Source organism: Etheostoma spectabile, chromosome 12, assembly GCF_008692095.1.
Source record: "Etheostoma spectabile isolate EspeVRDwgs_2016 chromosome 12, UIUC_Espe_1.0, whole genome shotgun sequence".
Taxonomy (NCBI): Eukaryota; Metazoa; Chordata; class Actinopteri; order Perciformes; family Percidae; genus Etheostoma; species Etheostoma spectabile.
Window position 1 is genome coordinate 26,826,516 of NC_045744.1, and position 23,481 is coordinate 26,849,996.

The 23,481-nt window shown below is 41.4% G+C and overlaps 1 protein-coding gene across 2 annotated transcripts in view; it reads right to left on the minus strand.

Moving 5' to 3' along the window:
• The window catches only part of gng12a (guanine nucleotide binding protein (G protein), gamma 12a), a 75,548-nt gene that overhangs the window by 31,564 nt on the left and 20,503 nt on the right, over positions 1-23,481 (minus strand). The window contains exon 2 of one of the 2 annotated variants that reach the window (XM_032531322.1): positions 7,801-7,812. The exons of the other annotated variant lie outside the window; for it this stretch is intronic. The gene's annotated coding sequence lies outside the window, so the exon portion shown is untranslated. The remainder of the gene's footprint in view (positions 1-7,800; positions 7,813-23,481) is intronic. 2 annotated transcript variants of the gene reach the window in all.

The following is a 23,481-nucleotide window of genomic DNA, read 5'->3' on the forward strand; positions in this document are numbered from 1 at the left end:
ATAAAGGTGTCTCTACTTTATCACTTACATCTGACCACCTAAACTGTATCTGAAGTCTCGTTATATAGACCTTAGTGGTCCCCTAATACTGTATCTGAAGTCTCTTTATATAGACCTTAGTGGTCACCTAATACGTATCTGAGTCTCTTTTATATACACTTAGTGGCCCCCTAATACTATATCTGAAGTCTCTTTTATATAGACCTTAGTGGTCACCTAATACTGTATCTGAAGTCTCTTTTATATAGACCTTAGGGGTCCCCTTATAGGTATCTGAATCTTCTTTTATATAGACCTTAGTGGTCCCCATACTGTATCTGAAGTCTCTTTATAGACTTAGTGGTCACCTAATATGTCGTGTTTTTTTATAGACCTTATGGTCCCTAATAATGTATCTGAAGTCTCTTTTATATAGACTTAGTGGTCCCCTTATACTGTATCTGAAGTCTCTTTTATATAGACCTTAGTGGTCCCCTTATACTGTATCTGAAGTCTCTTTATATAGACCTTAGTGGTCCCTAATACTGTATCTGAAGTCTCTTTATAAGACCTTAGTGGTCCCCTTATATGTATCTGAAGTCTCTTATTAGACCTTAGGTGGCCCCCTAATACTGTATCTGAGTCTCTTTTATATAGACCTTAGTGGCCCCCTAATACCAGATCTGTAGTCTCTTTATATAGTACCTTAGTGGTCCCCTAATAATGTATCTGAGTCTTTTTATATAGACCTTAGTTCCACTAATATTAATCGTAGTCTCTTATATAGACCTTAGTGGTCCCCTAATACTGTATCTGTAGTCTCTGTTATTTAGACCTTAGTGGTCCCTATATGACGGTATCTGTAGTCTTCTTATATAGACCTTAGTGGTCCCTAATACTGTATCTGTAGTCTCTGTTTATTAGACCTTAGTGGCCCCTAATACTTACGGTCGTCTCTTTTTTAAGACTTATGGTCCCTAATACTGTAATCTGTAGTCTCTTTTATATAGACCGTTAGTGGTCCCCTAATACTGTATCTGTAGTCTCTTTATATAGACCCTGAGGGTCCCATAAATACTGTATCTGAAGTCTCTTTTAATATAGACCATTAGTGGTCCCTAATACTGGTATCTTGAAGTCTCTTTAATATCACCTTAGTGGTCCCTATACTGTACTGTAGTCTTTTTATATAGACACTTAGTGGTCCCCTATACTATATCTGAGTCCTCTTTTATAGACCTTAGTGGTCCCCTAATACTGTTCTGAAGTCTCTTTAATATAACCTTAGTGGTCCCTATATACTGTATCTGAGTCTCTTTTAATATAAACCTAGTGGTCCCCTAATACTGTATCGAAGTCTCTTTTGACATAGACCTTAGTGGGTCCACTAACTGTATCTGTAGTCTCTTTTATATAGACCTTAGGGTCCCTAAACTGTATTGAGTCTCTTTAATATAACCTTAGCAGTGACTGCAGTCAGGTAGCAGGGTAGGCAGTGCCTACCTTGCCAAATTCAAGCATAAAAATGTTATTAAATAATGTATTATAAACTTATTTGTATTTTTAACGTTTAGTCTTGGGATTGATATGTGTTGTTGTTCCAATTCAAGCATTTACGCATAACCAATAACAAAAATGGCAGAATAAGCAGTGCCTTTATGCCCATTCAAGCGATTATAAATGTTTTTATTGTTTTTATAGACGGTTTTTTTAGATCTTTGTCGCCTAGCCAGTAGCCATTAGTAATTTAGCTTAATGAGCCAATTTATATTTGCATATTGTTTAGTTATTTTTTAGTATTATTTTATTATTTATTAGGATTGGTTTTCTGGTTTTTAACTTTTTTTAGCTTATTATTTGTTTTAATTTATTTTGTTGTATTTTAGCCCCTTATTTATTTTGTTATGTTTACCCTGCTTTTTTATTTTTTTAAGCATAGCTATTGTTGTTTTTTTATCATAGTATTCCCCTTTTATTTTTTATTTTTTTTAATTTAGCCAATAAGTTATTATTTCGTGTACTTTTTATTTTTTATTTTTTATATTTTTTATTAGTTTTTATTTAGTTTTATTTATGTAGATTTTTATATTATTTTTTTATTATTTATATGTTTATTAGCCAATGTTTTTTTATTTTATTTAATTTTGTTAGTTTTTTTTATTTCGTAGCTTATTTAGTTTAATTTATTATTTTAATTACTTTTAGACTTTTAAGTTATATTTAGCCATTTTTTTTTGTTATTATTATTTTTTGTTAGCCTTTTGTTAGCCTATCTTTTTTAGCTTTATTTTAGCCACAGCTTTTATTAAGATATTACTTTAGAATTTTGTTAGCATTTTCAGTTTTTATTTTTTAGTAGACATGTTGCGCATGCGCACTTCGATGCGTGTCTTTAACATGTACGTCAAAAGGCACAACTTGCCGTGCCTCTTGTACGTAAATGGTTATGCCAGTAATGTTCCGTCAGATTTCAAACATGAACCAATTAAAACCAGATATACTGTCCCTTGCGTAGCTGACGTCATTACACAGCATACGTTGTAAGCGCAATCCCCGCGAAAATTCAAAGTAAAATGACAGCAGCGGTGTCCGCCGATGTCACAGCGGTGAGGAATTTCTCTAAACTCGATTTAATTAAAAAAAAAGAACTAATAACAAGATGGAGGTCTACGCCAGCCTTAAATGGACTACTGCAGCAAAAGGGACAAATACTCGTCCCATCTGACTGGTTTGGAACAAAAGCTGTGGCTATGTGGCCATGCTAACAGTGATCGGCGGGACCTCTACGGGGTCCTGGATCTGAACAACCTGCCCGCAGCTTTAACCAAGCAGGAAAAACCGTCAGCTCATATAATACCGGCAACTACAGCTTCGCACATTTTCCACCCTGAAACGGATCAAAACATCCAGTCTCGCCGAGTCAGAGACTATGAACTAAAGCGCCGTAAAGACGAGTTTTACAACGCTGTGATCGACGCCTTCACGAGAAAGCGTCGGCTGGATTTTATGTACAAATCTACCGAATGGTGAGTCCGAAACTGTTTTGGGGTTAGTGTGATTGAACTAATGCTGCTAGCCATCTGCCTCATATTCAGTTGAGCAGAGTGTGGTTTTTCAGTTGCTGACTGGGAAATGACAAACTATTATTGGCCGCTGTGTCAATAATTAGAACAAAGATGGTTTCATAACTTGCATTCTGATGCTGGACATTAACGTGTGTGTGTGTGAGTAGTGAGAGAGAGAGAGAGAGACGCGAGAGAGAGAGAGAGAGAGAGAGAGAGAGAGAGACGAGAGAAGCGAGAGAGAGAGAGAGAGAGAGAGAGAGAGAGAGAGAAAAATAGTCACCCAGAGTATTTGTCTGAAATCGTAACTTTGGCGGGAACACACTGCCATTGAGGTCTTCAAATCAGCTGGTTTAGAAGTCCTAAGGTCCAGGTATAACGGTGTGGGGGGTCAGGCTTTTGCGGTTGGTCCCACGAGACTCTGGAACAAGTTACCCCGATATTCGCACTGTTACAGATGTGGCTCTTTTTAGTCAAACTCAAAACCATTTGTTGAGTGAGGCTTTTAATCCGTAGCTGTGGTGGGACAGTTCTTCTTTTTGTTTCTTTGAGACCTTTCTGATTTTACTGTTCGCTAGGGTCACTCTTTCTATTGGATGATGTATTATCATTCATGTTAAGCACCGTAGCCTGCTGGTTGCGTAAAGTGTATATAATTACATTAGATTGATTTTGATTGATAGATTAATTGGAAATGTCTTGCTATCGCGCGCGCGTGTGTGCCGCACTTGTGCGTAACGTGATTATTAGTCCTAAACAATAAATTAGGTAATCTGGCTTCATAATTCAGGTGCCTACCTCTTACTGACATCACCGCACGTCACTGGACCTTAGTGGTCCCCTAATACTGTATCTGAAGTCTCTTTCCCAAAATCCAGCCGTGGTGCAGAATTACAGCCACTAGAGCCAGTCCCACAATGAGCTTTCCTTAGTAGGTGGAGACTGGGGGTGTGGCCTTGACCAACTGCCACTTTGCTCGTTTGAAAGCCATGATGGGGGGGGCCAAATTCTCTGGGTGGGAAAGCAGAGAAGGGGAGGTAACCTTGCCCCTTATGCCTCAAAGAGCAAGTTCCAGATCGGCCCATTGAGCTTTCATTTCTTCAAAAGCAGAGCAGGGCCCGGGCTCGGTTTACACCTATCCCATTTCTAAAAGCCTCGGGGGACCGCATATTTATATTAAAAACCTCATATAAAAAGGGAAATTTTCATGCCGTGGGATCTTTCAGCAGCCGAGGAAGTGAGGAAAAGAAGAGCGAGGACGTGATTCCTTGCTGTGTTGCTATTTTCGGTTCTGATTGGAACGGGGACTGAGCTTCTTGTTACACTGCACACCTACAGGTTGGGCAAGCTCTTGGCCGCATATATACCAAGGTACGTGTGACAAACGCTTTTGAAAACTGACAGCTGTGCCAATGTTATTTTTTGAAAAAGGAGAGGTTGAAATGTCCTATTATAAAATAGCCCAGCCAAAATAATTCACTTTTTTTATAAACCTGTGCTTTTTCTACTGTGATTACTCAAATTGTTTATGTGAAAAAAAAAGGCCAATTTAATATTTAATGTTAATTGTTTGGACTGTTGCTCGAACAAAACAAGCCCTTGGACATGTTGTGACATTGTAAGAGGCACTGTTTGGTGTTTTCTGATGATTTGGAGACGAAATAATCAACAAAAACTTAATTGACAGTAAATAAATTCATCAAAATAATCATTAGTTGCGCCCGATTTCCAACTTAAACGTTTTAATGATGAAAATAAATAAATAAGTAACTTCAAAAATGTTACAGATTGGATTGGTATAAAAGTAGAACTCAAAGAGAAAACATATTTCAGTCTAGCATCACAGGGCGTGAGAGTGGTTGTGTGTGTGTTGTGTGGTGTGTGGGTGTGTGTGTGTGGGTGTGTGTTGTGTGTGTGTGTGTGTGTGTGGTGGGTGTGTGTGTGTGTGTGGTTGAGAAAATATGTGAACCACTCAGTCAAGGAAATACCTTGCACTCAGTAAGGAAGTAGTGAGTTCACTGTAAAGACGCTGAAGCAAGCATACACAGGCCCGTGGTACACACGACTCCTACTTACCAAACGGTGTGTGAGATCAGAGAGCTGCGGGGGAATCCACAGGCTGCTCAAAGAGGAAATAGATCCTGGCTGACACGTAGCCAGCTCGCGTCTTCCTCCTGCACCAAACTCTCTGTCGAAAACAGTCGCCCGGAGCTGCCGATCGAGTGGGCGGCACCTGTGTCATGCTGCTTCCATGTGCCACTTCCCATGTGATCCCAACGATCGTCCTCCGTCCGAAGAGTTTAACTCATATAAAAGGGTTGGGCTTCGTTTGGATTGAACAATTTGGATTCGTCCTTCAATCCGGTTCTAATCGATTCTTGATTCTTTGAGGGTGGAGTGGAGTGAAACGGGCTTATTTCACAGATAACAGGGACGTGACTTTTTCCAATGTCAAATAAAACCACCACTTTGAGCCCTGGAAGGTTTGCAGTGCCTGACCTTCTCCACAGCGTTGGGGGGGGGGGGGGGAGGTGTGAGGACGAGTCCACTCAGTATTCCAGCATGGGAGAAAAACGTGCTCGGTTTATTGGCATTTCTTTAAACCAATTAGGGCTGACAATATTAGGAAAATATCTAATTCCGATCATTTTGACTTATATTGCGAATTATACGATATTGGGGGAATTATCATTTTGTATCATATTCTCATTTTCATTTAAAAATATAAAATTTTCAGGCCGGGATGGCTCTGCAGCACCACAATACTTTTATTAGATTGGTTGACACTTTTGGCTTTTACAAATACTGCACCCACTGTGGTTGGATGTTGCACTACTTTTAATTGCGATTTCGATAAAATTGCGGTTAATTGTGCAGCCTTAAAATCACATCACACAGTCGTTTAATTTTTGGTGGAATGTGCTCGTTCAAAAGTCGTGCAACAGAAAACTCTGATTGGACAGATAGTCTAGTCGCTGTGGATTACCCTGCAGAGATCTGAGGAGCACGTAACCATAGTCCTCAGAAACCACCAGAGGTTAGAACGCCAACACAAGAAAGTGGAAGGTGACGGACATCGGCGGATCTTCTGCGGACGCCTGAACAATCCCGGAAATGTAAACAATATAGGCTAGAACGCTGCTACTGTGCCCCTGGCTGAAACGCAACGCGTATTAAATTGGAAGCGATGAACAGATTCCACAACCAAATTTTAAAAAAATTCCATTGGAATCTTAATCCTATATGGAGAAGAGGAAGGACACTCAAATCCATCATCCCCCACCCCCCCCCACACACACACACACACTTACCCAAACTGTACAGGGAGTCCTGCAGCCCTTTTTGTATCTAATCCTTGCATTAAGCAAGACATTGTTTCCAGCTCGACCACCGAGCCCCCTTTCCGTTACTAATCAATTTACATGCCACAACGTTACGTTAAATCCTGCCAGCATTCGGGGCTAACCAGCTCACACGGCTCCAAATGCAGCCCATGCCACCAAAGTGCTAGAGAGAGTTTTTTTAAGGAGGAGTTTGAGTCAAAGGTTACATTTCTACCCCTACGTCAAACAACCATATCCATAAGTATATTGAGGAAGTGTGCTGTGCCATCCTTTCAAATGAGGAAGAAATGAAAAACATTCTTGTGAGTACGATTTTGCCAATACGGGGTGGTGTGTTTCAAAGAATTGCAGGCAGACAGGCTCATGACCAGACCCGACGCAGTAGACAAGGCAGCTGTCACTGGGCGTGTACTATCTTCATCACAGCGTATTCCTGTTTTACTAGTTATGCCAGTGCGCGTAGGTCATTCGCGCATAGACATGCGTTGATGTGTCAAATAGAAACACGGTGAGCACCAGTAGGTGCTTTCGTAAGAAAGACGAGGACAGATTTGTTCCACACCTGTTCATGTCTGCACGGTAAACTGAATTCAGAGGCATTCCTCTTGGCCAGTGTCGTCATGAGACTCCATAATAAAAGTTGTCACACCAAAATCAAACGTGAGGCAGGGAGTGTGTGATCCTCAGCCTCCACTTCCAGTGTGTGGTGGTGACCATGCTGATGGGCGTTAAGAGGAGGCTTTGATGGCGGTGAATGGGGTACTAATGAGTTGGCCTCATCAATGGCCGGTCTGTATTCTGTCTCCTAATGGCCAGGGGAGCATCAACAGAGCTGTTGATGCTCCATGTAAACATCTCAGCCACTTCCCGTGGGTGGCCTCCACTTCAACCATTACACCAGGTTCATAATCAATTGGTTCGTGGACTACAATGGCAACGTTGGAAGTGATTATCATGCAATCAACTAATTGAAGGATGTGGCTGTTTTTTTTTACATCTATAAAAAGTGCTTTTTCCCTCTGGATAATCTATTTGCTTTCCAAAAGAGTCATATGTGGCCAAACACAGTAGGTGGGGCCGTGGGGAATAATCAGGGCAGAAGGCCAGACAGCACTGTGCTGAGTAAACCTTAAGCTTCACCTGTTGAATCTACATTATGAAGCAATGAGTCTCCATATATCTTGTGTATTTTTTGCTGGGGTCACAGATAGGACATTAAAACCATGTAGGCAGGCTTTAAATTCGCGCGTTGCCACCCAAGTGTTGCAATAAACGGAGTGAGAAGGTGAAAGCTGGCAGCAGGACAGAAATAGGTCTCGTAGAGAGAGCACTGAGACCAACTGTTGCTTCAGGTAGCCTAAAAGCGCATTATGTCAGCTGTTAACGTGATAGTTTTCGACACATTACGGTCTTACCTGGCCGGTGTTATGTAGCCCACAGTCCGGTCTAGCCGTGTCTCCCTTCAATGAAGCCAAACGTTCCGGCAACAGACTGGGAGGAGACCTTTCCCTCGGCTGTGTCGCTCACGGCGCAATGTCACAACTACACTAGCTAACTAGAGAATGTGTTTACACCATAGACTGGGGGGGAAAACACCTCGCATGGACCTCACTGGCGTCTTCAAAACTGCCGATTCGTACCGCTTTCTCTTTTCGCTGACGGTTGGTGTAATTTAATTATTTACTTTTCGCCTTCCCAGTACGACCAGTCTCCCCCTTCCTTTCCTTTCCTCCTCCACTGAACGCTCGCGACGAGGAGAACAGCCGAATGGTCGCGAGGACAGAGGCGGACCAACCGTAACAATGGCGGATGTTCACCAGAGTCGAGCTAGCTATCGTTAACATACTTCTTCCGGATACGATTTCAAAATAAGATCTCGATGAAGTTTAAAATTGCAAGCACGACTAAGCGGAAGACATACCGGCAATAATCTTGTTTACAGTTGTAAAGTAATTAAAAGTGCCAAATTATAAAGAATTCCCCGAGAGTGTGGATTACTGTAACATAGAATGCATTAAAGAATATTATGTTTCTAGACAATAGTTAGGCTACATTCTTCCACAGAGGCGGAGTAATGCATGGGTTTAAAATTTACTTTAACCTATGTTGTCCTCGGGTCAAATTGACCCATTTCCTATATCAGTGTCTTTTTAATACCCCAAATAACATGATTGATTCCACACAACGCTCTTTGCAAGTACAAATCTCTACTTTCATTCAGTATTATTCAATTTAAGCTTTGAAAAAAAAACGGTGTTTTGAAATAGTTATTGAGTAAAAGTTGACATATTCCAGCCTGTGATTATCCATCAACATCCATTCCTTTAATTTAGTTAAAATAATTCCCAATTTCTGCTTTTCTACCAAACATTGTAATTTCCTATAAATGAGGTTTTTTGGACCATAAATACAAAAAATAACTTTAAAACTAAGTTAGGAAGGTAGTGTTGAAAACGTCAAAACAGTGAACAAACATGAAAAAAAAAAAGCAACAAGTGGAAAAAGGGGAGAAAAAAAACGCAGAAAATGTTAAAATCCACAATAGAACATTTCCGTCTTAAACTTTTTAGAATAAATCAAAGTCTCCCAAAGAAGAAATACTAATAGTAAGAGCTTGCCTCTTTTAAATTTATCTTCCAAATATTTCCTATCAGAATGTGGGTTAAAGCAACAAGAAAAAAAACACAACTTCCTGTCTACACTAGCTCTCTTTAGCTAGCTTTAATGAGGTGTGTTCTGCTATGAGCCATGGTAGGGGCGCCCTTCCCTGTGGGAATACTTGGACCAAACTATTGTCAGTTTATTTCAAAATGCCAGCAGCCAAGGTGTTTCAACTGTGTTAGTACATTAGTTTAGTAGGAGGACGTAAGTTAGTTTCTAGACATATTAAAGTGACATCCCTTTTTTAAATTAATAAGGACGTACAAAAAGCCACCATCAGAGTAAACATAGACATACACTAGGGTATTAAGTAAAACTTTTTTATTTTAAAATTAGCATAAAAGCAAAAACAAATAAAAACGATGTATAACAGCTACAGTCAACTTCAAAAAACATTGATAGAGCTTGGATGTTTTGTGTGTTGAAAAAAAGCATTTATAAAAAAAAATAGATATCTACATGGAACATAATGGACATACTGTATGCATTTCCAAAGTGGCTATGAGGGGATACATTACCCCAAGATATAACAAAAAAAGTTTCCACACACAAGATGAGCAGCAGTACTAAACATGACTACTTCTATGGAAGAATATGTATCTTGGACAGGCCTTTAACTGAGAATAGAACAGGTAATAAGCAGAAAATCAAACCGAGTAGCTAATACGTATCCACAAAATCTTGGCCAATCTTTGTCAAAAGCTAGGTCGTGAGAAATGATTTATTTAACCACACTATGATTTTTTTTTAAGTATGAGGCTGCCAATGCAACTTCTGACCATTCGAATCTCTTTCTTTTGGTGTCAAAAGCAAATGTGCAAAGCAACATTAACAAAAACATAATGTTACACAAAGTATGGAATGTAAGGGAAAAAAAAAAAATTCCTCTGTGAAATGAAAAGGACGTTAGGAGTGGTGAGTATTCCCGTCTTAGTGATACATTTGGGAACCGGGGTGGAGTGTAACAAGTCACGCAGCTGAGGGTTGAGCGGAAGAGAACAGTCAAATGTGGGACTGCTGGGGTTACTGCAAGCTGGGTGTTTGTTTTTTTGCTGTATTAGAGCCGGAGGGATGTGAAGAGAAACGCACGGGTTTGATTACATAATAAAGGGGGGGGGGGGGATGGTTGGAGCAGTAGGTAGTACAGCGAGTCTTAGCAACCGTGGGACGTCTACTCCTGGGCCCTCTTGCCGGTCATCCTGTAGACTCGGTGGGGCGTCCACAGGGTGATGGTGGTGGTCAGCTGGATGTCCTCTCCACCGTTTCCCCGGTATACCTGCACACACAACATGACACATCAACACCAAAATCACCAAGTGCCAGTGGTGGAAGGATTTAAGTACGTTACTCAAGTACTGCACTTAAGTACAAATTGAGGAACTTTGCTTATTTGAGTCCATTTCTTTCATGACACTTTCTACTTACTCCGCTACTTTTCAGAGAGAATAGTGTACTTTTTACTCCACTACATTCATCTATAAACTTTAGTTACTTTACCAAAACACATGTTTTATTATAATTAATGACCTAAAATTTAAACGGAATAGAAGTCCAGCAGGAATGATTAGACCATTAACACTTTAAATTACAGGTTTTAAAGTTTCTAAATGTGAGGATTTTTCTGCATTGAGTACTTTTACGTAATAATTTAAGTATACTTTCCTGATACTTATATTTTCAATGCAGAACTTTTTTACAGTATGGTTTAGTAATTTTCTTCAGTAAAGGATCTGAATACTTCTTCCACATTGCCAATAGCGTAACGTGAGTTCAAAACATTTCATCTGCATGAATTTTGTTTGGGTTCTCGCTGTTACATCTCCTCGTATTACTACAGGCAATGATCCATTGGATAAACACGTGGGTTTAGCTGAATTCATCAGAATAAATACTTTGAGCTTATTCGAAAACAGAAATGAAACTCAAGTGATCAAGTAAATCAACACAGAGACTGAAACTTGATGAGAAGCGCCCCTGCACTCAGGGAAAGCTTCCAGGACTTCAAACCTCTTTTTGCTCTCCCGTTCACTGACGTCAGGAGAGGATGGATGGGTTTCATTACTCCCTGCTCGCCGCCACCCCCTCCCTCTACTCTCACTGTTCCCTTCCTTCCGTCTGGAAGGAAGCCTGGTGCATTAGAATCCCCTCTCGGGCAAGGAGACCCTTCTTCCCCTGGGAATCTGGGTCCTTCTGAAACACCACCACCACCACAAGTCTGGATGAATAGGCAGCTCACAGCAGAGGACAACACTTCTTCCATCAGAAGGACGTGAGCTACTGGGACACAAGGAAAAGTTCATCTAACTTTCATATAATGACACAAACATAGTAAGGGTACTACTTAGAAATAAAAAAAATTTAATAAAAATGACTACCTACATACAGCACTATTCGTCCAGCGGCATTTTGAAATGAAAAAGTAACAGGGTTAAACGGACTGATTTTTAAGTGCCAACAGACCGATCTACTCAACCAATATATTAAAACATGAAAACATGTTCAAGTAAAGGTGGAAAAAAAATAACTTAAAAAAAATGTAAAAAAATTAAACTTAGTCCATTGTTTATTTTTTTTACAAGGCTTGGATGAACATTCATTGCTGATTGGTCATCATGGCATTCTGCGGTCTGCCATTCGTATAACAGACCATCGCTAAGTATAACAGATCGTTGCGTTGCTAAGTATAACGTGCGTTGCTAAATAACGTTGCGTTGCTAAGTATAACAGACCGTGCTAAGTAAAAGTTAACAGTCACAGGGTAACCTCTGAATGAGTCTGTGTAATAAGCGTTGTAATAAACAACACGCCTTGTGGGGTTTCAATCCACAATAACGCCGGCTTGCTCTAATCACCTTAAGATTCCCTGGTATATTCATTCTTTGTCTAGCTTACCCAGGACCTAACTGCTACAAAGACGAACAGGACCATCACTTTGAGCAGGCTGGATTGGCTGTAGGGATACAGTCTCTCTTTCTCCATGTAGCACTAGCGTTATGGAGGTCTACGCCAGCCTTAAATGGACTACTGCAGCAAAAGGGACAAATACTCGTCCCATCTGACTGGTTTGGAACAAAAGCTGTGGCTATGTGGCCATGCTAACAGTGATCGGCGGGACCTCTACGGGGTCCTGGATCTGAACAACCTGCCCGCGGGTTTCAGCCATGGGCTCCCTGTTCAGCTTAGCACGAAGCATTATAAGTGGAGCCATCAGGCCAAGCATAACTGTTTTCCATTTGTGCTATAAAATGGTTACATCTGTGACGAGAGTGTTCCAAACTGGATCACCACCACTCTTTTTAGGATGGTGTTATTTGGTTATTTCTTAAATGGTGTTGCCTCAGATGGGTGTTATAATTGTGGCAGGGATCTGTCGCTTGGCCTACTTCTTTCTTGCTTCATGGTTTTCAAGTCGTTCGCAACATCAGCGGTAAGAGGGACGTCCCTCCCCGCATGTCCAAGGCCAGGCGGCGGCACTATGAGGTGTGTCTTCATCCTGTGTTTGCATTCTAATAGTTCAATACACCAAGCAAAAAGCAAACAAACAGGACAATACAAACATGATTTCTCTGCTACCAAAGTACGTTGTGACTAACTCATGCACCTTTTTGTTCAGGGTCGATTTTCGAGTTCAGTTCCTCATGCTGGTCACTCTGACCTGGTGCTGCTATGACTGTCATCTTCTTTCATCTCAGTCAGGTGAGAGCAGTAAAGTCTGAAATCAAACATAATGCTGTGACAGAATATGTAGTGCTGACTGTTTATTTCACATTATTTACAGTGACTAAGGAACACGATATCAGAAAACTCTGCCAAGTTGTTTGAATATTGCAATGACAATAATACTTGCGATACCAACAGATATTCAGGTGCCCAGATAGCTCAGGTTGTAGAGCGGGCGCCCATGTATAGAGGTTCACTCCTCGACGCAGCAGGCCCGGGTTTGACCCTGACCGCGTTCTCTCTCTACTCTCGATCTCGCGCTCCGCTCTCGCTCTCGCTCTCGTCCGCTCTCGCTCTCGCGCTCCGCTCTCTCGCTCTCGCTCTCGCTCTCCTCTCGCTCGCTCGCTCCGCTCTCTCGCTCGCGCTCTCTCGCTCTCTCTCTCTGCGCTCTCTCTCGCTCTCTCTCTCAGTCTCATCTGTCCTGTCAAAAATAAAGGCTGAAAAACACCCAAAAATATCTTAAAATGAAAAGAATTCAAGTGTACTCAGTACTGCTGCTTTCAGTATTCTGCTAAAATACCACCAATTGCTTGTTGACTTTAACAACAACGAAACACATTTTTTACCAACAGTATTCATGAACGATTGAAACATAAAGGCACCAATAAAGAGGATAACAGTCACGTTTTTGAAGTGTGTTTTCTATTATACTCTCCTCCAACTAACTCAATGTCTTTCGCGACATGTTGCAGCCTTTCATGCTGGTCATTGCACCAGTTGATATTGCGAAGACCGTAAAAAAAACGATATATTGTGCAGCCCCTATCAAAGCTATTTTGCCACTGTCCCAACAATCCAACGCTCCAATTTATAAACAGTAACACAACGGCATGCTTTTGTCTAGGTCCAGGTGAAGAGGGCATGGCACTGCGAGGGAGAGCACACGGTGCAGGTGAACAGCGCCCTTTTCACCGGCATCTACGGCATGTGAACCTGTACGTCTTGCATCATGTTCCTCTACGCACCGTCTCACAAACGCTATGGAGACGAGCACTCAAGTGGTCAGTGCATACTGGTAAACTACACAGTTTCTATTACTTTCTGAAGAAATAAGATGTACAGGCTCTATAACTGCTTTATAGTAGTGGAGTTGAAAAATGGGTGCACAGTGGCGCCACCCATGTACTGATAACTACCGGTTAGTGAAGCGGGGTCCACTGAAGGGGGTTCGATAACACCAAACAGTCCGTTCCTTAACGTCCTTTTATTGCCACGCGATCAAAACACGCTCGCTCCAACATATGTGGATGTTGTAATGGATGTGGTTTATTAGCACGCACACAGGAGTGTCACAAACTTAGTCCAACGAGTGAAAACGAAAGCGTGAGTCGTGTTTCAAGTTAATGCCTCTCACTCGAGGCCGAGGAGCAGGTATGACCTTACAGCATGCTGCTCGTACTACCCAGTAGAACGAGTAGTGCACCATGAGAGGAAAAGAGACTGTATCCCTACAAGCCAATCCAGCACTGCTCAAGAGGTGCGTTCCGTCGTCTTGTAGCAGTTAGGTCCTGGGTAGAAGGAGACAAAGAATGAATATACCAGGGAATCTGAAGGGATGATTAGAGCAAGCCGGCGTTAGTGTGGATTGAACCCCAACAGCAGTGTGGTTATTACAACGGCTTATTACACAGACTACTCATTCAGAGGTACCCTGTGACTGTTAACTTTTACTTAGCACGGTCTGTTATACTTAGCAAGCAACGATTTACTTAGCAACGCACGTTATACTTAGCAACGCAACGATATGTTATACTTAGCGATGGGCTGTTATACAGAAAGGCAGACCGCAGATGCCATGATGACCAATCAGATGAAGTGTTCACCAAGCCTTGTAAAAAATAAACAATGGACTAAGTTTAATTTTTTACATTTTTTAGTTATTTTTATTTTTTTTTCCACCTTTACTGAACATGTTTTCTTTGTTTTAATATATTGGTTGAGTAGATCGGTCTGTTGGCACTTAAATCAGTCCAGTTTAAACCTCGTTACTTTTTCATTTCAAGATGCCGCTGGACAGAATAGTGCGATGTTGTAGGAGTAGTCATTTTTATTAAATTTTTTTTATTTCTAAGTAGTACCCTTACTATGTTTGTGGTCATTATTGAAAGTTAATGGTACTTTTCCTTAGTGTCCCAGTAGTCACGTCATTCTGAGGATGAGAAGTGTCGGTCCTCTTGCTGTAGAGCTGCCTATTCATCCAGACTTGTGGTTGGGTGTGTGATCTAGAAGGACCAGATTCCCAGGGGAAAAGAAGGGTCTCCTTGCCCGAGAGGGGTTCTAATGGACACCAGGCTTCCTTCAGACGGAAAGGAAGGAACAGTGGAGAGTAGAGGGGAGGGGGTGGCGGCGAGCAGGGAGGTAATGAAACCATCCATCCATCTCCTGACGTCAGTGACACGGGAGAGCAAAAAGAGGGTTTGAAGTCCTGGAAGCTTTCCCTGAAGTGCAGGGGCGCTTCTATCCAAGTTTCAGTCTCTGTGTTGATTTACTGATCAACTTGAGTTTCATTTCTGTTTTCGAATAAGCTCAAAGTATTTATTCTGATGAAATTCAGCTAAAACCACGTGTTATACAATGGATCATTGCCTGTAGTAATACGAGGAGATGTGAACAGCGAGAACCCAAACAAAAATTCATGCAGATGAAATTTTGAATCACGTTACGCTATTGGCAATGGTGGAAGAAGTTATTCAGATCCTTTACTGAGTAAATTACTAATACATACTGTAAAAAAAGTTCTGCATTGAAAATATAAGTATCAGGAAAGTATACTTAAAGTATTACAAGTAAAAGTACTCAATGCAGAAAAATCCTCACATTGTTAGAAACTTTTAAACCTGTAATTTAAAGTGGTTAATGGTCTAATCATTCCTGCTGGACTTCTATTCCGTTATAATGTTAGTCATTTTAATAATAAAACATGTGTTTTGTAAAGTAACTAAAGTATTAGATGAATGTAGTGGAGTAAAAAGTACAATATTCTCTCTGAAAAGTAGCGGAGTAGAAGTAGAAAGTGGCATGAAGAAATGGACTCAAATAAAGCAAAAGTTCCTCAATTGTACTTAAGTGCAGTACTTGAGTTAAACGTACTTAATCACCTTCCACACTGGCACTTGGTGATTTGGTGTTGATGTGTCATGTTTGTGTGTGCAGGAGAATACGGGGGAAACGGTGAGAGGACATCCAGCTGACCACCACCATCACCAGTGGACGCCCACCGAGCTCTACAGGATGACCGGCAAAGAGGCCCAGGAGTAGACGTCCCCACTGTGCTAAGATCGCCTGTACTACCTACTGCTCCAACCATCCCCCCCCCCCCTCTATATATGTAATCAAACCGGCGTTTCTCTTCACATCCCGCCGGCTCTAATACAGCAAAAAAACAAACACACCAGCTTGCATGTAACCCAGCAGTCCCACATTTGACTGTCTCTTTCCAGCATCAACCCTCAGCTGCGTGACTTGTTACACGCACCCGGTTCCCAAATGTATCACTAAAGACGGGAATACTCACACTCCTAACGGTCCTTTTCATTCACAGAGGAATTTTTTTTTTTTCCCTTACATTTCATACTTTGTGTAAACTATTATGTTTTTGTTAATGTTGCTTTGCACATTTGCTTTTGACACAAAGAAAGAGATTGAATGGTCAGAAGTTGCATTGGCAGCGTCATACTTAAAAAAAAATAATAGTGTGGTAAAATAAATCATTTCTCACGACCTAGCTTTTGACAAGATTGGCAGCAAGATTGTGGATACGTATTAGCTACTCGGTTTGATTTTCTGCTTAATACCTGTTCATTCTCAGTTAAAGGCCTGCACGAATACAAATTCTTCCATAGAAGAAGTCATGTTTAGTATGCTGCTATCTTTTGGTGGTGGAAACTTTTTTTTGTTAATCATTGGGGTAATGTATAACCTCATAGCCACTTTGGAAATGCATACAGTATGTCCATTATGTTACAATGTAGATATCTATTTTTTTTTATAAAATGCTTATTTTCAACTTCACAAAATACATGCTCAAGCTCTATCAATGTTTTTTGAAGTGACTGTAGCCTGTTATACATCGTTCTTATTGTTTTGCTTTTATGCTAATTAAATAAAAAAAAGTTTTACTTAATACCCTAGTGTATTGTCATAGTGTTTACTCTGAATGAGTGAGCTTTTTGTACAAGTCCTTATTAATTTAAAGAAAGGGATGTGTCACTTTAATATGTCTAAAAACAACTTACAGTCCTCCTACTAAACTAAATGTACTAACACAGTTGAAACACTTGGCTGCTGGCATTTTGAAATAAACTGACAATAGTTGGTCCAAGTATTCCCACGGGAGAGGGGCGCCCCTACATGGCTCATAGCAGAACACACCTCGTAAGCTAGATAAAGAGAGCTAGTGAGACAGGAAGTGTGTTTTTTCTTGTTGCTTTAACCACATTCTGATGAGGAATATTTGGAAGATAAATTTTAAAAGAGGCAAGCTCTTATTATAGTATTTCTTCTTTGGAGACTTTGATTTATTCTAAAAAGTTTAAGACGGAAATGTTCTATTGAGGATTTTAACATTCTTGCGTTTTTTTTCTCCTTTTCAACACTTGTTGCTTTTTTTTTCAAGTTTGTTCACGTTTTGACGTTTTCAACACTACCTTCCTAACTTAGTTTTAAAGTTATTTTTTGATATTTATGGTCCAAAAAACCTCATTTATTAGGAAATTACCAATGTTGAGGTAGAAAAGCAGAAATTAGGAATATTTTAACTAAATTAAAGGAATGGATGTGATGGATAATCACAGGCTGGAATATGTCAACTTTTACTCAATACTATTTCAAAAACACCAGTTTTTTTTCAAATGCTATAAAATTGAATAATACTGAATGAAAGTAGAGATTTGTACTGGCAAAGAGCGTTGTGTGGAATCAATCATTATTTTGGGTTATTAAAAGAACACTGATATAGGAAATGGGTCAATTGACCCAGGACAACATGAGGGTAAAGAAATTTTAAACCATGCATTTACTCCGCCTCTGTGGAAGAATATAGCCTAACTATTGTCTAGAAACATGAATATTCTTTAATGCATTCTATGTTACAGTAATCCAAACACTCGGGGGAATTCTTTATAATTTGCACTTTTAATTACTAACTAACCTGTAAACAGATAGATTTTGCCGTATGTCTTCCGTTAGTCGTGCTTGCAATTTTATAACTTCATCGGAGATCTATTTTGAAATCGTATCCGGAAGAAGTATGTTAACGATAGCTAGCTCGACGCTGGTGAACATCGCCAGTGTTACGGTTGGTCCGCCTCTGTCCTCGCGACCCCATTCGGCTGTTCTCGTCGCGGAGCGTTCAAGTGGAGGAGGAAAGGAAAGGAGAGGGGGAGACTGGTCGTACTGGGAAGGCGAAAAGTAAATAAATTAAAAATTAACACCAACCGTTCAGCGAAAAGAGAAAGCGGTACGAATCGGCAGTTTTGAAGACGCCAGTGGGTCCATGCAGAGCTGTTTCCCCACCTATGGTGTAAACACATTCTCTAGTTAGACTAGTGTAGTTGTGACATTGCGCCGTGAGCGACACAGCCGAGGGAAAGGTCTCCTCCCAGTCTGTTGACGGATACAGTTTGGCTTCATGAAGGAGGGACACGGCTAGACTGACTGTAGGCTACATAACCAGGCCAGGTAAGACCGTAATGTGTCGATAAACTATCACGTTAACAGCTGCATAATTGCGCTTTTAGGCTACCTGAAGAACAGTTGGTCTCAGTCTGCTCTACTACGAGACCTATTACTGTCACTGCTGCCAGCTTTCACAGTCTTCATCCGTTTATGCAACACTTGGGTGGCAACGCAGCGAATTTTAAAGCCTGCCTACATGGTTTAATGTGCCTTATCTGTGACCCAGCAAAAATACACAATATATGAGCGATCATTGCTTATGATGTAGTATTAAAGGTGAGCTTAAGGTTTACTCAGCACAGTGCTGTCTGGGCCTCTGCCCTGATTATTCCCACAGGCCCCACCTACTGTGTGTGCCATAATGACTCTTTTGGAAAGCAAAATAGATTATCCAGAGGGAAAAAAAGCACTTTTTAAGATGTAAAAAAAAACAGCCACATCCTTCACATTAGTTGATTATGCAATGGATAATCACTTCCAACGTTGCCATTGTAGTCCACGAACCATTAGTTATGAACCTGGTGTAATGGTTGAAGTGGAGGCCACCACGGGAAGTGGCTGAGATGTTTACATGGAGCATCAACAGCTCTGTTGATGCTCCCCTGGCCATTAGGAGACAGAATACAGACCGGCATTGATGAGGCCAACTCATTAGTACCCCATTCACCGCCATCAAAGCCTCCTCTTAACGCCCATCAGCATGGTCACACCACACATGGAAGTGGAGGCTGAGGATCACACATCCCTGCTTCACGTTTGATTTTGGTGTGACAACTTTTAATTATGGAGTCTCATGACAGACACTGGCAAGAGGAAGTGCCTCTGGAATTCAGTTTAACGTGCAGACATGACAGGTGTGGGAACAAAATCTGTCCTCGTCTTTCTTAGAAAGCACCTACTGGTGCTCACCGTTACTATTTGACACATCAACGCATGTCTATCGCGAATGACCTACGCGCACTGGCATAACTAGTAAAAGCAGGAATACGCTGTGATGAGATAGTAACGCCCATGAACAGCTGCCTTGTCTAATGCTGTCGGGTCTGGTCATGAGCCTGTCTGCTGCAATTCTTTGAAACACACCACCCCTGTATTGGCAAAATCTGTACTCACAAGAATGTTTTTTCATCTTCCCTCATTTGAAAGGATGGCACAGCACACCCTCAAATAATACTTATGGAGATGTGTGTTTGACGTAGAGGTAGAAATGTAACCTTTTGACTCAAACTCCTCCTTAAAAAAATATCTCTAGCAGCTTTGGTGGCATGGGCTGCATTTGGAGCCGTGTGAGCTGGTTAGCCCCGAATGCTGGCAGGATTTAACGTGACGTGTGGTGCATGTAAATTGATTAGTAACAGGAAGAGGGGGCTCGGTGGTCGAGCTGGAAACAATGTCTGCTTAATGCAAGATTAGATACAAAAAAGGGCTGCAGGACTCCCTGTACAGTTTGGGATAAGTGTGTGTGTGTGTGTGTGGGGGGGGGGGGGGGGGGATGATGGATTGAGTGTACCTTCCTCTGTCTCCATATAGGATTAAGATTCCAATGGAATTGTTTGTAAAATTTGGGTTGGGAATTGTTCATCGCTTCCAATTTAATACGCGTGTTGCGTTTCAGCCATGGAGCACAGTAAGCAGCGTTCTAGCCTATATTGTTTACATTTCCGGATTGTTCAGGCGTCGCCAGAAGATCCGCCGGTGTCCGTCACTTCCACTTTCTTGTGTTGGCGTTCTAACCTCTGGTGGATTTCTGAGGACTATGGTAGTGCTCCTCAGATCTCTGCAGGGTAATCCAGACAGCTAGCTAGACTATCTGTCCCAATCAGAGTTTTCTGTTGCACGACTTTTGAACGAGCACATTCACCAAAAATTAAGACGACTGTGATGTGATTTTAAGGCTGCCACAATTAACCGCAATTTATCGAAATCGCAATTAAAAGTAGTGCAACATCCAATCACAGGGTGGTGCAGTATTTGTAAAAGGCAAAAAATGTGTCAAACCAATCTAAAATAAAGATTGTGGTGCTGCCAGAGACATCCCGGCCTGAAAATGTTATATTTTTAAATGAAAATGAGAATAATGATACAAAGATGATAATTCCCTCCATATCGTGAATATATCGCAATACAGTCAAAATGATCGGAATTAGATATTTTCCTAATATTGTGCACGCCAATTGGTTTAAAGAAATGCAATAAACCAGAGCACGTTTTTTCCCCATGCTGGAATACTGAGTGGAGTCACACCTCCCCCCCCCCCCCCCCCCCAACGCGTGTGGAGAAAGCAGGCACTGCAACACTTCCAGGGCTCTAAAGTGTGGTTTTATTTGACATTGGAAAAAGTCACGTCTCCTGTATCTGTGATAAGCCCGTTTCAACTCCACCCCCTCAAGAATCAAGAATCGATTAGAACCGGATTGGAAAGGACGAATCCAAATTGTTCAAACAAAGAAGCCCAACCCTTTATATGAGTAAACTCTTCGGACGGAGGCGATCTGTTGGGATCACATGGGAAGTGGACATGGAGGCAGCTGTGCGTCCCCTCTGACACAGGTGCCGCCGACTCGTCGGCAGCTCCGCTGGCGATTGTTCGACAGAGAGTTTGGTGCAGGAGGAAAGACGCTGAGCTGGCTACGGTGTCAGCCAGGATCTATTTCCTCTTTGAGCAGCTGTGGATTCCCCCGCAGCTCTTCGTCTCAACACCGTTTGGTGAAGAGGAGTCGGTGTGTAAACGGGCCTGTGTATGCTTGCTTCAGCGTCTTTACAGTGAACTCACTACTTCCTTACGGAGTGCAAGGTAGTTTCCTTGACTGAGGGTTCACATATTTTCTCACACACACCCACCACACAACACACAACAACACACCAACACACCACACACACACACCACCACACCACACACACACAACACACACACTCTCACAGCCCTGTGATGCTAGACTGAAAGATGTTTTCTCTTTGAGTTCTACTTTTATACCAATCCAATCTGTAACATTTTGAAGTATACATTTATTTATTTATTTTATCATTAAAAGTTTAAGTTGGAAATCGGGCGGCAACTAATGATTATTTTTGATGAATTTATTTATCTGTCATTAAGTTTTTGTTGAATTATTCGTCTCCAAATCATCAAGAAACACCAAACGTGCCTCTTACAATGTCACAACAACGTCTTCAAGTGCTTGTTTTGTTCGAGCAACAGTCCAAACAATTAACAATTAATATTAAATGGGCTTTTTTTTTCACATAAACAATTTGAGTAATCACAGTGAAAAAGCACAGGTGTAATAAAACAAGTGAATTATTTTGGCTGGGCTATTTTAATAAAGGACATTTCAACCTCTCCGTTTTCAAAAAATAACATTGTGCACAGCTGTCAGTTTTCAGAAAGCGTTTGGTCACACGTACCTGTGTATATGCTGCCAAGAGCTTGCCCAACCTGTAGGTGGCAGTGTAACAAGAAGCTCAAGTCCCCGTTAGCCAATCAGAACCCGAAAATAGCAACAACAGCAAGGAATCACGTCCTCGTCTTCTTTTCCTCACTTCTCGGCTGCTGAAAGATCCCACGGCATGAAAATTTCCCTTTTTATGAGGTGTTTTTAATATAAATATGCGGTCCCCCGAGCTTTTAGAAATGGTGATAGGTGTAAACCGAGCCCGGGCATCCTGCTCTGCTTTTGAAAATGAAAGCTCAAATGGGCCGATCTGGAATCTTCTCTTTATGAGGTCATAAGGGGCAAGGTTACCTCCCCTTTCTCTGCTTTTCCCACCCAGAGAATTTGGTCCCATCATGGCTTTCAAACGAGCAAAGTGGCAGTTGGTCAAGGCACCACACCCCCAGTACTCCACCTACTAAGGAAAGCTCATGTGGGACTGGCTCTAGTGGCTTGAATTCTGCACCAAGGCTGGATTTTGGGAAAGAGACTCGATACAGTATTAGGGGACCACTAAGGTCCAGTGAGTGCGGTGATGTCGTAAGGGTAGGCACTGAGTTATGAAAGCCAGATTACCTAATTTATTGTTTAGGCTAATAATCAAAACGTACGCACAAGTGCGGCACACACGCGCGGTCGATTAGCAAGACATTTCCAATTAATCTATCAATCAAAATCAATCTAATGTAATATATAACACTTTACAGCAACCAGCAGGCTACGGTGCTTTAACAGATGAGAATAAATCATCCAATAGAAGAGTGAACATAGCGAACAGTAAAATCAGAAAAGGTTCAAAGAAACAAAAGATGAAACTGTCCCACCACAAGCTACGGATTAAAAGCCTCACTCAACAATATGTTTTGAGTTTGGACTAAAAAGAGCCACATCTGTAACAGTGCGAATATCGGGGGGTAACTTGTTCCAGAGTCTCGGGGGACCAACCGCAAAAGCCTGACCCCCCACCGTTATACCTGGACCTTAGGACTTCTAAAACCAGCTGATTTGAAGACCTCAATGGCAGTGTGTTCCCGCAAAGTTACGATTTCAGACAAATACTCTGGGTGACATATTTTCTCTCTCTCTCTCTCTCTCTCTCTCTTCTCTCTCTCTCTCTCTCTCTCTCTCGCTTCTCTCGTCTCTCTCTTCTCTATCTCTCTCTATCTCTCTCTCTCTCTCTCTCTCTCTCTCTCTCTCTTTCACTCACTACACACACACACGTTAATGTCAGCATCAGAATGCAAGTTATGAAACCATCTTTGTTTAATTATTGCACAGCGGCCAATAATAGTTTTGTCAGTCCCAGTCAGAACAAGAAAACACACACTGCTCAACTGAATATGAAGGCAGATGGCTAGCAGCATTAGTTCAATCACACTAAACCCAAAAACAGTTTCGGACTACCAGTCGGTAGATTTGTACATAAAATCCAGCCGAAGCTTCCTCGTGAAGGCGTCGATCACAGCGTTGTAAAACTCGTCTTACGGCCTTTAGTTCATAGTCTCTGACTCGGCGAGACTGGATGTTTTGATCCGTTTCAGGTGGAAAAGTGCGAACTGTAGTTGCGTAGGTATATGAGCTGACGGTTTTTTTCTGCTTGGTTAAGCT